Here is a 15,000-nt window from a genome sequence, read left to right on the forward strand (position 1 = left end):
ACTTTACCCAACTTTGCTTTCCCTAAGATTGTATGCTCACAAGATCCTTAGGGTTCTTGCATTTTTGAAATTGGCCTACTGTCTGACCCAATATTATTCATGACCTGTTCCTCAAGGAATAGGCAAGAAGACTGGCCCCTTTGCTTTGCTGCCTTCGCCAACCGTTGAATTCTGCACTTATCTCTCCTCAAGGAAGCAGACCCTGTTCCAGCAAGTCACTTTGGATGACTACTCCAATCCTTCCAACTATTTTCTTTCTTTCCAACTTTCACGAGAGCAAAAGTGATCAAAATTTTACTTAACCCTCACTTCCCTAAACTTCAACTCGAGTCTTTTTTGTTACCAATACGGATTCAATAAGACACGACCTTCAGGTGGACTTCTTTCCTATCCCTCTAAATGTTTGGTCACCTTTCCTGTGAGACTTCAAAGAAACATAATTTTGTTATTACCCTTAACATCTTGATGTTATTTGGTTTAGTCTGGCATAAGGCTCTGTTGGGCAAACATCCTCTTCCGACTTCAATCCGTCCCGCTGGAAGTTTATTTCTAGTTCGTTATCCAACTTCCTTGTTTGAATTGAGGAAATTGCAACATCTGTCCTCTGTACAATAAGTAATGGAATTCTCAAATGTTCTATTCTTTCATCTATTTTTCCCCTCTTCAACAGTGACCTTCAATCTACCGCCTTTTTCATTCATGATATTGTTGATGATTCAACCCACCATATTTATTTTCATTGGCATTTTATCCATCTTCTGATGAATGAACATAATCTTGATTTCATTTTGTTCGTCTATCAACTTAGAATTACAAATACCGAGTTACTTTCTGATACTTTTCTTTTTTCAGATCACGCTATTTAGGTTGATAAATTTGTATATAAAAGCTGAGTACATGTCTTAAAACTATGTAATACCACGCCTCATTTGCCTACCTTCACTGAAGAATTAAATCAAAGATCCTCCAATTGATCAATCATCCCAATCCTGACTTGCCTACCTTCCCAAAAGAATTAAAGATAAAATCTAAGATAGCTCATTAGACCAATAATCCCACTCATTTGCCTACCTCCCCGAAAAGAGTAAATCTAAGATCATTCAATTTGATCAATACTCCCACTCCTTATTTGACCACCTTCTTAAAAGGCTTATAAGATCATTCATTTGAGCAATAATACCTCTCCTTATTCGCCTACCTCCCCAAAAAGGATTAAATCTAGGTTACCTCCTGTAATCAATAATCTTACTCATTATCTCCCCACCTCCCACAAATTATTGACTCTAAGATCTTCTATGTAATTAGTAATCACACTCCTTAATTTCCCAATTCCCCAATTGATCAAATCTAAGATCATTCATTTGTTCAGTAATTCAAAACTTAATTGCCAACCTCCCCTATGTAGCATTTTAAGATAATTCATGTGATCAATGATCCAACTCCTCAATTGCTTATCTCCACCGAAGGATTAAATTTCTTATAATCAATTTAATCAATAATCCCATTCCTTATCTGTCTACCTCTCCCAAAGGATCAATCCTAAGACCATTCACTTGATCATTAATCTCCCTCTTTCTTCACCTTCTTGCCCCAAAGGATTAAATCTAAGATCATCCATGTGATCAATAATAGCACTCCTTATTTGACAACCCAGCCACTGAGATGCACAAACTAGCGCATTACTGGTGCTGGTCACAAGACAGAATAACTGGGGAGGGATTGCGTCAGTAATGGTATCCGACAACCAAACTTACCGAAATGAAAAAATGTGGATTACAAGTCATGTTTCCATACTGCCTCTGATACTGTTGGCCAACAGGTTATCAGTGGAAATTATGCTACTATTGAGGCAAGGACCGGTAGAAGGAGAGGGGGAAAGTTAGTGAGAAAACGAAGTGAGAGGAGAAAGGGCAAAGAAGATGAGGTGAGATTTGAAACTTGAATGTGGGAATACTGACCGGTGTACCAACCGTGTGTCACACAATTGTACATAATTATTTTGTATATATTATGCTTGTATCTGCGCTCTTCCCTCGCACTAAAAAGAACCTGAATGATCATGTCTCCGGTTTGCTCTGTAACATTGTCTGTCTCTCGAACAGGTTATGTCCTGTTGCCTTGAGGTTTTGTATATAAAGGAGAGTGTTCTATAATAATATAACTCAGTTGATTGCATCCTGCCTTTGAGTTCACAACCCTCACTCGGCACCGTCACATTGGTGACCCCGGAGTGACTCGCTCCCACTGCCTTCCACCCCCACCTCCCTCGCCCCTCCATCGTTGGTACTATGACGGACTCTACTACAGCAGTTGGCACTGCGGCCGCCCCATTGAAACTTTCACCGTTCGCCAGCGGAGAGGCTTTTGCTTGGTTTCATCGCGCAGAAGTCCAGTTTCGTATCAGGGGCGTGACTCGCTCAACCACCAAAGCGGATTATGTTCTCGCGGCGATACCCGAGGACACCTTCCCAGAAATATCCGACTGGCTTTGTGAACAAAGAAACACCCCAATAGCGTATGACGCCCTCAAAACATACCTTCTGCAGCAGTACTCGCCGTCGCCAGCCGCCCGTATAGCAAAGTTTTTTCAGCTCTCGCAACAACCGTTGGGGGACCAAAGGGCTTCGCTTGCCCTCAGGGAAATGACCAGTATCGCTCGCCTTCAACCTGCCGCAGACGGCTCTCCTCGTGAGGTGAACCTACTTCGTGCCCTTTGGATACTCCGTTTACCCGAACCTGTACGCGCTGCCATACCCGATGTCGATAGTTTACCCATAAAGGACTTGATGACCAAAGCCGACGCCCTTATGGACAGCCACTTCAAGACCTCCATCAACGCCTCCACCCCTGACGATGAGGATGCCTATTCAACGTCAACCGAAGCTGACATGAATGCCGTAGGACATACACGCCTACCCCGTGACGTGCCGAAGCGGCGACAAAGCCGCCCAGCACCCACCAATCGCTCGCGCCCCAACGAACAACTTCTACAGCCACTTACTACCTCCCATCCGCCGCAGTTTTGCTACTACCACTTCAGATTCGGGGCAACCGTGAAGAAATGTGCCAAGGATTGTCAGTGGCCAAAAAACGTGTAAGTAGGCCATCGCTTGTGGCGGTGGCCTCCCATGTTTCTAATCTTTTCTTTTTACAGGATGCAGGAACGGGCGTGCGATTTTTGGTAGACATGGGTGCTTGTCGTTCTCTTTTGCCAAGGAAACTCTTCAAGGCACGACGTAGTCTGTCTACATCTGCCGACGTCCGCTTGGTAGCTGCCAACGGATCTACGATACCCACCTACGGTTATGAGAACCTCACATTATCGTTCGGAAACGGTAAATTCAATTGGAAGTTTCTCGTTGCTGACGTCACAATGCCAATCCTCGGTGCAGATTTCCTCTCTCATTTCCACCTTCTGGTCGATGTCGCCCACCGACGATTGGTTAACGCAGACTCGTACTTGTCGACACCTCTTCAACCCGCCCCCTCTAACCGCTCTCCACATCAGCGCACCCACGGATGCCTACGCCCACCTCCTAACGTCGTACCCGGAAGTTTTCCGTCCAGAACTTCGCCAAACGCCCACGGTTCCTGCCAAGCACGGTATTTCTCACCATATCAAGACGACGGGAGCCCCAGTCTTCGCAAAATTCAGACGTCTGGCACCGGAACGATTGGCAGCCGCCAAACAGACGTTCGCCGAAATGGAAGCAATGGGCCTTCGCCAAAAGGCCTCCAGCCCATGGTCGTCACCCTTACACATCTTTCTGAAGAAAGACGGCTCCCTCCATCCGTGCGGGGATTACAGGCGCCTGAACATGCAAACAGAACCGGATCACTAACCCCTCCCAAACATTGCCGACGTGACCTCCTACCTGCACAAAGCGAAGGTTTTCTCTACGCTCAACCTCCTGAAGGGGTATTATCAGGTGTCTATGAACCCAGAAGACATCCCCAAGACCGCCATCACCACTCCGTTTGGTACATACACCTTTAATTACTCCTGTTTTGGCCTTCGTAATGCTGGGGCAACGTTTCAACGTCTCATGGATGGCATCTTAGGGGACCTCCCTTTCTGTGTATGTAATGTGGACGACATACTTGTGTTCTCCTCCTCAAAAGAGGAAACATCTCCGTCACCTGCGCATCGTGCTCGACCGCCTGCAACAAAACGGCCTTGTAGTCCGGTACGACAAGTGTACCTTTGGCGCCAACGAAGTGTCGTTCTTAGGGCACCGTATCACTCCTGAAGGAGTCCATCCCCTACCTGAGAAGGTAGCAGCCGTTCAGAACTTCCCCGCGCCCTCGACCGTCAAAGCTCTGCAGGAATTCTTGGGCATGATCAACTATTATTACCGTTTTCTGTCAGCCATTGCCGCCACTCTTGCTCCCCTCTACACCTCCCTCAAGGGCAAGCCAAAGGACCTGAATTGGGGTCCCCTTCAAGAAGCAGCCTTCTGCAATGCAAAGAAGGCCCTATCAACTGCTGCGGCTCTCACTTTTCCTATACCACACGCCCCTCTCCTTCTCTCCACCGATGCCAGCGACGTTGCTATTGGTGCAGTACTCGAGCAGGTGGTCAAAGGCTCGCCCCGCCCATTGGCCTTCTTCGGCAGAAAACTGTCCAAGGCAGAATTGGGTTATTCTACCTTCGATCGAGAATTGCTGGCGGTGCACTTGGCTGTCCGTCACTTTCGCTATTTCTTAGAAGGTACGCCCTTCGTCATTCGCACAGACCACATGCCTCTGGTGCACGCCTTCACTCGACAGTCTGACGCCTGGTCCGCCCGTCAACGCGGACATCTCTCCGCCGTGGCTGAATACAATTGCACCCTCCAATACGTCCCTGGGAAAATGAATCCCGTTGCCGATGCCCTGTCAAGAAACACGTTGGCTGCCGTTCAACTGGGATTGGATTACAACGCCCTGGCTGAAGCCCAACGACAGGATCCAGAGTATCAAGCTTGTAGGACATCCTGCACGTCCCTCCGTTGGGAAGATTTTCCCCTCGAAGACTCCAACACCACCCTCCTCTGTGACGTCAGTACTGGTAGACCGTGACCTTGGATTCCTGCTCCCATGCGCCGACAGGTGTTTGATTTCATTCACGGCCTTTCACATCCCTCGTGCCGTTCTACTGCACAGCTGCTGAAGGCAAAGTTCATTTGGCACGGCATTTCTAACGATGCTAAGGATTGGGTCCGCGCCTGTACTTCTTGCCAAACTTCCAAAGTACATCGACACACGGATTCAGGAGTGGGCACCTTTCCTCAACCTCAGCGTCGTTTTGCACACATTCACGTCGACGTTGTAGGCCCCCTACCCACATCACAAGGACATCGTTACCTGTTTACCGTCATCGACCGCTCCACTCGTTAGCCTGAAGCCATTCCCATGGAAACTGCAACGTCCGCCTCATGTACATCTGCCTTACTCTCTGGATGGATTTCAAGATTCGGTATCCCTGAGCATATTACTTCTGACAGGGGAACCACTTTCACCTCTCAATTGTGGACGTCATTAGCGAATCTCCTGGGCATCACCCTACATCAGACAACGGCCTACAACCCCGCTGCCAATGGAATGGTTGAACGTTTTCATCGCAACCTCAAAGCAGCTTTGATGTCCCGCTGCAAGGATTGCAACTGGTTTACTCAGCTTCCCTGGGTCCTCCTGGGACTAAGGACCACTCCTAAAGACGCCCTCGATGTCTCGGCAGCTGAAATGGTGTATGGCGACCCGTTGGTCGTCCCTGCCGAATTTTTTCCTTCTACAACCTCCTCCGACGATCTCCAGCGCATACGTCACGTCGTGGGAAAATTTACTCCGTGCCGCCAGACTTACAAGCCCCCAGCGAAGCATCACATACCAATGGACTTGCACTCTGCAACGCACGTCTTCCTGCGCAACGACACTAGCAAGCCACCACTAACACTCCCTTACACGGGCCCTTTCCTTGTGATCCGACGCAGTCTGAAAGCATTCCTACTAAACATTCGGGGCAAAGAAGACTGGGTCTCCATTGATCGTCTAAAACCTGCTTATCTTCTACCAGATGACCCGCCTACAGTTCGCCTCTCTAGATCGGGGCGCCCTATTTAACATGTACAGTATGTCATTTTTAGGGGGGGAGCCATGTACCAACCGTGTGTCACACAATTGTACATAATCATTTTGTATATATTATGCTTGTATCTGCGCTCTTCCCTCGCACTAAAAAGAACCTGAATGATCATGTCTCCGGTTTGCTCTGTAACATTGTCTGTCTCTCGAACAGGTTATGTCCTGTTGCCTTGAGGTTTTGTATATAAAGGAGAGTGTTCTATAATAATATAACTCGTTGATTGCATCCTGCCTTTAAGTTCACAACCCTCACTCGGCACCGTCACACCGGTAAAGGGAGAGTGCTTGTGGATATGATGGCTGGGAGGAAAGGGGACATAATGTGTGTACAGGGGTAAAAATAGAAAAGGAGTAAGGCAATGTATATAAGAGGGGTGTCAAACTTTTCCATTATGAATATGATGGCATGAGGAATGGTGTGTTAGAGGTGAAGGGAGTACATTTCATAAGTGAGACTGAGGTAAAGAATGCTTTGAAGAGAATGAAATGCAGTTGACCAAGAAGATATCTATGGGGAAGTTCTTGGGAATGTAGCAGTGAGGTCCAGACAAGACTGTTCAACAGAATCTTGGCGAGGCCAAGGGAGAGAATGCCTGAAGAGAAGAGAAGGAGAATCTTCGTGCCTATCTACAGGAACAAAGGAGATTCTCATAGCTACACAAACTACCTTACTATAGAACTTTTAAACCATAGCTTGAAGATCTAGGAAAGAGTAGTAGAAGCTAAACTAAGAACACATGATCATCAGGCTTTATCTGATTAGTAATAGCACCCATCGTTCGAGTATCTTCCTCAAGGTGTTAAATTAAAGATAATTCATTTGAGCAATGATCTCCTTCAAATTTAACCGACCACCCTAAAGCATTATATTTAAGATCATTCTTTTGATTGGGAATCCCATACTTCATTTGCCTACCGCTCCAAAAGAATTAAAACTATTATTATTCATTTGACCAGTAATCCCAATCCTTATTTACCTAACTTCTTAAAAGGTTTAAATCTAAGATCATTCATTTCTTCAATAATCCCACCATTTATTGGCCTACCTTTTCCAAAGGATTAAATCTAAGATCATTCATTTGGTTGATAATCCCACTCCTTATTCCCCTAACTCCCTCAGAGTATCAAATTTAAGATCATTCGTTTGATCAATAATCCCACTTTTCATTTGATTACCCCCTAAAGGATTGAGCATAAGATTTTTCATATAATCTATAATCCCACTCCTCGTTTGCTTACTTCACTCCAAAAGATTAAACCTATGTTAATTCATTTGACCAATAATCTCACTCATCATTTGCCTACCTCCCCAAAATAAATCTAAGATCATTCATTTGATCAATAACCGTTCTCCTTATCTGAATACATACACACATACACATACATACACACATATACATACATACATGCATACATACATCCATATCCATATACCAAAGGCACTTCCCCCAATTTTGGGGGGTAGCCGACATCAACAAGAACAAAACAAAAAAGGGGACCTCTACTCTCTATGTTCCTCCAGCCTAACCAGGGACTCAGCCGAGTTCAGCTGGTACTGCTAGGGTGCCACAGCCCAACCTCCCACATTTCCACCACAGATGAAGCTTCATACTGCTGAGTCCCCTACTGCTGCTACCTCCGCGGTCATCTAAGGCACCGGAGGAAGCAGCAGGGCCTACCGGAACTGCGTCACAATCGCTCGCCATTCATTCCTATTTCTAGCAAGCTCTCTTGCCTCTCTTACATCTATCCTCCTATCACCCAGAGCTTTCTTCACACCATCCATCCACCCAAACCTTGACCTTCCTCTTGTACTTCTCCCATCAACTCTTGCATTCATCACCTTCTTTAGCAGACAGCCATTCTCCATTCTCTCAACATGGCCAAACCACCTCAACACATTCATATCCACTCTAGCCGCTAACTCATTTCTCACACCCGTTCTCACCCTCACCACCTCGTTCCTGACCCTATCTACTCGAGATACACCAGTCATACTCCTCAGACACTTCATCTCAAACACATTCAATTTCTGTCTCTCCATCACTTTCATTCCCCACAACTCCGATCCATACATCACAGTTGGTACAATCACTTTCTCATATAGAACTCTCTTAACATTCATGCCCAACCCTCTATTTTTTACTACTCCCTTAACTGCCCCCAACACTTTGCAACCTTCATTCACTCTCTGACGTACATCTGCTTCCACTCCACCATTTGCTGCAACAACAGACCCCAAGTATTAAACTGATCCACCTCCTCAAGTAACTCTCCATTCAACATGACATTCAACCTTGCACCACCTTCCCTTCTCGTACATCTCATAACCTTACTCTTACCCACATTAACTCTCAACTTCCTTCTCTCACACACCCTTCCAAATTCTGTCACTAGTCGGTCAAGCTTCTCTTCTGTGTCTGCTACCAGTACAGTATCATCCGCAAACAACAACTGATTTACCTCCCATTCATGATCATTCTCGTCTACCAGTTTTAATCCTCGTCCAAGCACTCGAGCATTCACCTCTCTCACCACTCCATCAACATACAAGTTAAACAACCACGGCGACATCACACATCCCTGTCTCAGCCCCACTCTCACCGGAAACCAATCGCTCACTTCATTTCCTATTCTAACACATGCTTTACTACCTTTGTAGAAACTTTTCACTGCTTGCAACAACCTTCCACCAACTCCATATAACCTCATCACATTCCACATTGCTTCCCTATCAACTCTATCATATGCTTTCTCCAGATCCATAAACGCAACATACACCTCCTTACCTTTTGCTAAATATTTCTCGCATATCTGCCTGACTGTAAAAATCTGATTCATACAACCCCTACCTCTTCTAAAACCCCCCTGTACTTCCCAGATTGCATTCTCTGTTTTATTCTTAATCCTGTTAATCAGTACTCTACCATACACTTTTCCAACTACACTCAACAAACTAATACCTCTTGAATTACAACACTCATGCACATCTCCCTTACCCTTATATAGTGGTACAATACATGCACAGACCCAATCTACTGGTACCATTGACAACACAAAACACACATTAAACAATCTCACCAACCATTCAATTACAGTCACACCCCCTTCCTTCAACATCTCAGCTTTCACACCATCCATACCCGATGCTTTTCCTACTCTCGTTTCATCTAGTGCTCTCCTCACTTCCTCTATTGTAATCTCTCTCTCATTCTCATCTCCCATCACTGGCACCTCAACACCTGGAACAGCAATTATCTCTGCCTCCCTATCATCCTCAACATTCAGCAAACTTTCAAAATATTCCGCCCACCTTTTCCTTGCCTCCTCTCCTTTTAACAACCTTCCATTTCCATCTTTCACTGTCTCTTCAATTCTTGTGCCGGCCTTTCTTACTCTCTTCACTTCTTTCCAAAACTTCTTCTTATTCTCTTCATATGACTGACCCAGTCCCTGACCCCACCTAAGATCAGCTGCCCTCTTTGCCTCACGTACCTTGCGCTTTACTTCCACCTTTTTCTCTCTATATTTTTCATACTTTTCTATACTATTACTCTGCAGCCATTCTTCAAAAGCCCTCTTTTTCTCTTCCACTTTTACCTTCACTCCTTCATTCCACCATTCACTGCCCTTCCTCATGCTGCCTCCAACAACCTTCTTGCCACATACATCACTTGCAATCCCAACAAAATTTTCTTTTGCTAACTTCCACTCCTCCTCTAAATTACCAGTTTTTCTTACTCTCACCTCGTCATATGCCATTTTCAACCTTTCCTGATATTTACTTTTTACCCCAGGTTTTATTAGCTCTTCAACCCTCACTAGCTCCCTTTTACATCCACCTACTCTATTCCCCCACTCTTTTGCTACAACCAATTTTCCTTCCACCAAAAAATGATCAGACATACATACATACATATATATATATATATATATATATATATATATATATATATATATATATATATATATATATATATACATATATTGATATGAGCTTTATAAGATTCCATATTAAGAAAATTAGAAACTAAACACAAGTAAAAACTCATAAATGTGAAGAGAAAATGTGAGTAAAAAAGGATAAAGATTATAAGCCAATTGCGATTTTTGTTAGATTACTGAATTATATTTTTTGTACTCAAAGGAAAATTTGTCGTATTTATTTATTATCTGCTTTATATAAAAATATTTAAAGGCTACTTCCATTTCAGAAATGAAATATGTATATAATTTATCAATACATATTATACATACTAAAAAATAATGTTCTAATACATAAAGCATGAAGATACAAAAACAAGGATTAAGATATAGCATGTGATACAAAACTGGGCTAACAAACTTAAGCTAGCATTTGAATAATTGCCACAAATAAGAGAGAGAGAGAGAGAGAGAGAGAGAGAGAGAGAGAGAGAGAGAGAGAGAGAGAGAGAGAGAGATAAGGGTAGCTGACCAATCTTGAATTTAATAATGGGCTTAATCAAGCCCTTCTTCCCTTAGCAGTTGTGCGTTTGATAATGGGAGGACTGAGGGTAATTCTGGGTAGAATTTCGCATCTAGTAGTATTTCATTTTGTGTATGACAATATCAGATTAGTAAAATAATAAGAGCTTTTTCTTAAAGGATGAGCAAAACGTACACTTTTTTAGGGTTAAAGTTATCCTTGAATTTCTCTGGTCCAGTTTTTTTTTTTTTTTCTCTTTTTCCCATGACCCATTTAGTGGTAAAATTCATAAATTACTATTTTGGGTTAACCTGATAGTATTTCATGTCAAATAATATTTTTTCAAAAAGCAGATTTATATACCATTCTGAGGCTAACTGACAACAAACGTCATTCGTACTGGAGAGACAAACATGGTATCAGTATGGAGTCTTCTGGCTTCGTCCCAACAAAGCATAGCATCATGTTGACATTCATAAGCAGATTAATTAGAGCCAATTAAGATCAATCTTATTTTCTTTCTATGCTCAAAGGCCATTTCATGCGTTTCTTTTTCTTTAGAAATCTCGTGGTTTGTTAACGATCGAGATGATCGATCTCCTTCTACCTTCTACCATATTTATGACTCCAATATCATCACTATCAGCTAATGTTTTATCTATCATTACTTGGTGAAACGTTGCGTTCGTCACAAAAAAAAAAAAAAAAAAAAAAAAAAATCACACAAAACAAACGAGTAATGATAATGTTTGAGAACTTGGAACAGTGAATACAAAATGTACTTAATTTCCATTTAACTGAACAAGTTTCTCCACTGCAAATTATATTATGACAACGTTACTACTTCATGGTGACAAACTATAAAGGACAGAGACTTTAGAGATCTTCACTAGTAACGCATCATCACCCAAAACTCTAAAATTCTTCTTTAAAATAGGACGTATGACTACTTTACATTCATGATGAAAGTTACAATAGTTATCTAAATTTACAATTGTTGATTTTTTTTGTAAGCTGAAGTTTAGTATCCATATCCAATCCAAGATATTTCTTTTTAAATGTGTTTGTAACAAAATTTATTTAAATGCATCGAAATTAAAGACTTTTCTTTGAATATCTTAGAAAAAAGATAATCCTGTTTTTGACAGCGATGACCCTTGCTCGGGAGAACCTGTTGGCCTTTCACTTCCTCAACCAGAAAACACAATAAAAAAAGAAACGGCAGACTGACCTTATAAAAGGATAAAATGTTAAGTCAGGGCAAACAGACACACGAAGTTCCAAAGCTAGGCTCTCCTAAGTGTTTTAGGGGGAACAGATTACTATTCTAAATCCCAATTTCTTTTCTTATCTGGCTACGAATCACCATAGTTACCTAATTAGAAGCAATTAACCGATTGCTAAGGTTCCAAGGGTATAATGAGACCTCAACAAAATTGAAGTAAAGAATCCTGACTCGCTCAGGCATAAATACTAGACCTTTCGATAACGTCAAATCTAATAGACTAAGAGTATTTAAACTATACATATATATATATATATATATATATATATATATATATATATATATATACATATACATATATATATATATATATATATATATATATTATGACATATTTGTTTTTGATGTTGATAGTTTATTATATGACATGTCTGTTTTGACGTTGTTTCTTATTTTAGAATGATTTATTGTTAATTTATTCTCTTCATTTATTTATTTCCTTACTTCCTTTCCTCACTGGGCTATTTTTCCCTGTTGGAGCCCCTGGGCTTATAGCATCCTGCTTTTCCAACTAGGGTTGTAGCTTGGATAGTAATAATAATAATAATAATAATATATGTGTGTGTGTATATACATATATATAGATGTCTATATATATACATATATATGTAAATATATATATATACATATATATGTAAATATATATATATATATATATATATATATATATATATATATATATACTGTATATATATACAGTATATATATATATAATATTTCGCGAAATGCTTAAAGATTTTAGTCATTATGCAAAATGCCTAAAGTTTCCATGCATTATGCGAAATAACCAAAATTTCCAAGCATTACACGAAGTGACTAAAATTTCCGGGAATTACACGAAATAACTAAAATTTCCAAGCATTAAGCAAAATTATCAAAATTTCCCGGTATTACATGAAATGACTAAAATTTCCAGGCATTACGCAAAATATCTAAAATCTCCAAGCAATACGCGAAAGGATTAAAACTTCCAGGTATTACACAAAATTACTAAAATTCCCAGGCATTACGCGAAATAACTAAAATTTCCAGGCATCGCCTGAAATGACTGAAATTTAGTAGTTCTTATTACACACTTTGCCAGGTAGAACTCGTCAAACTGTGTAATCCTGGTATTTGTTTGCAAACAGCACTTTTATGTGTTTGTCAAGTATTTATGGGTATTAACACGGATTCTTATTAACTGAAAGTTGGTTTTCAATCTTTATATTATAATTAGTCTTTATTTCTGTATATCTGCTAACATTTCCATACAATTTTCATACATTTCATTTTCATATAATTTGTACATAGAGATGTTTCAAACACGTGTTCATTTTAAATCTAACTACTTAAGAAGTTCATTCAATTTTGTTTGAAATGGCTTCTTTCTTTCATTTCTTTTAATTCACTAATCACCAGTGAGCTAATTGGGGATGTGTGTTTCCTAAAGATTCATTCTGACTTTGGATGTTGAAGTGATCTTTTAATGCTGATTCATTTAGTGGCAGAATAAAACTCCTTCAAATCTGGTATATTGATAGACTTCAAAATTGCAAATGACTTTGAAATTAGATTTATGAAGGAGCTCTTTCAAAAGTATAATAAATGTCAAAAATACCTGTTGCACAGCGATGTGTATGATTCAGCAATTGAAAAGTTGAAGATTGCCTCACAAGATGAATGTCTCGCCATGGATACTATATTCTGAAGTACCCTGATCAATATAATCAGTTTATATTATAGTTTGGAACAATCTGGAGTGTTGATTTAACTAAAACTAATATCAAACATTAAATGTTTTCTCATTTTAAATATTTTCTCATTTCTTAAAAAGCCTAGCCATTTCATGAAATAATTAATGGAACAACTTTAATATATAATCAGAAATAATATTTGAAATGTCTCTTATTTTGCATGAAAGATAGGGTTTGTAAAACAAAAAATGGAAGGACAAGTTTTTTAAATATATTAAGCAATTTACAATGACTTCGCGAAGCACTGAAGAAAGGCCGCTCTGGTGGCCAAGGACACCTACATTGCAGTTGTGCAAGTTCAGGTTACAAAAAGTGCAGTAACCAACAGGTGTCAACGTTATATGGCTAGGCTGAAGTATAACAGTCGTTGTCATAGCAGCCTTTCCTGTTGCAATAAATAGGGAGCATATTTTGAAATTGTGTAAAAGTACTTTGTGTATCAGTTTAGTTAAGGAAACAATCCTTGGAAGCATTGCAATAAAATTGCTTGATTGTGTAAAATGTTTAATAGATCAAATGTGCATGTATCATTGTTGTACTCTATAATGTTTTAGTTAAGTAAACATGCCTTGGAAGCACTGCATAATTTTTTTATTACAATCATAGACTAGAAATTGATCACTATAGTATTTCTCTACATTTTTAACTTGTGTATATCTAATTGAATCATTCCATAGGTTGTCTTGTCTAATTGTACATTTAATGAAAGACAAACAATAAATATTTTTAAGAAATATATTTTTACAGAATTGTTGCAACTAAAATACCCTAAACATATACAATATACCTGCAAATATAAACTACTGAACTAAATATATGCTATTTAACTTAAAATTCCGTCCCTGGCAATCGGGGTCGAAAAAAATCGTGATTTTTCAAAAAATGGCTTTTAATCAATTTCTTTGAAATAATTTTTTTACTTGGATGATTTTTTTCCCTAATAATACTTATTTCCTGCTGCTGATTATTTGTTTTAGTATTACTAGAGAGCTATTGAGTCCCTTGAGTGGCTAGACAGGACTGTATTGGACCCCTCTCTCTGGTTACGGCTCATTCTGTCTTTGCCTACACATACACCGAATAGTCTGGCTTATTCTTTCCACGTTCTCCTCTGTCCTCATACACCTGGCAATACTGAGATTACCTAACAATTCTTCACTAAAGGGGTTATCTACTGCACTGTAATTGTTCAGTGGCTACTTTCCTCATAGTAAAGGTAGAAGAGACTCTTTAACTATACTAAGCAGCTTTTCTAGGAGAAGGACACTCCAAAATCAAACCATTGTTCTCTATTCTTGGATAGTGCCATAGCCTCTGTACCATGGCCTTCCACTGTCTTGGTTTAGAGTTCTTATGCTCTAGGGTGCACTCCGGCACGATGCTCTATCTTATTTATTTTCCTCTCGTAT

Source organism: Palaemon carinicauda, chromosome 1 (assembly GCF_036898095.1).
Source record: "Palaemon carinicauda isolate YSFRI2023 chromosome 1, ASM3689809v2, whole genome shotgun sequence".
Taxonomy (NCBI): Eukaryota; Metazoa; Arthropoda; class Malacostraca; order Decapoda; family Palaemonidae; genus Palaemon; species Palaemon carinicauda.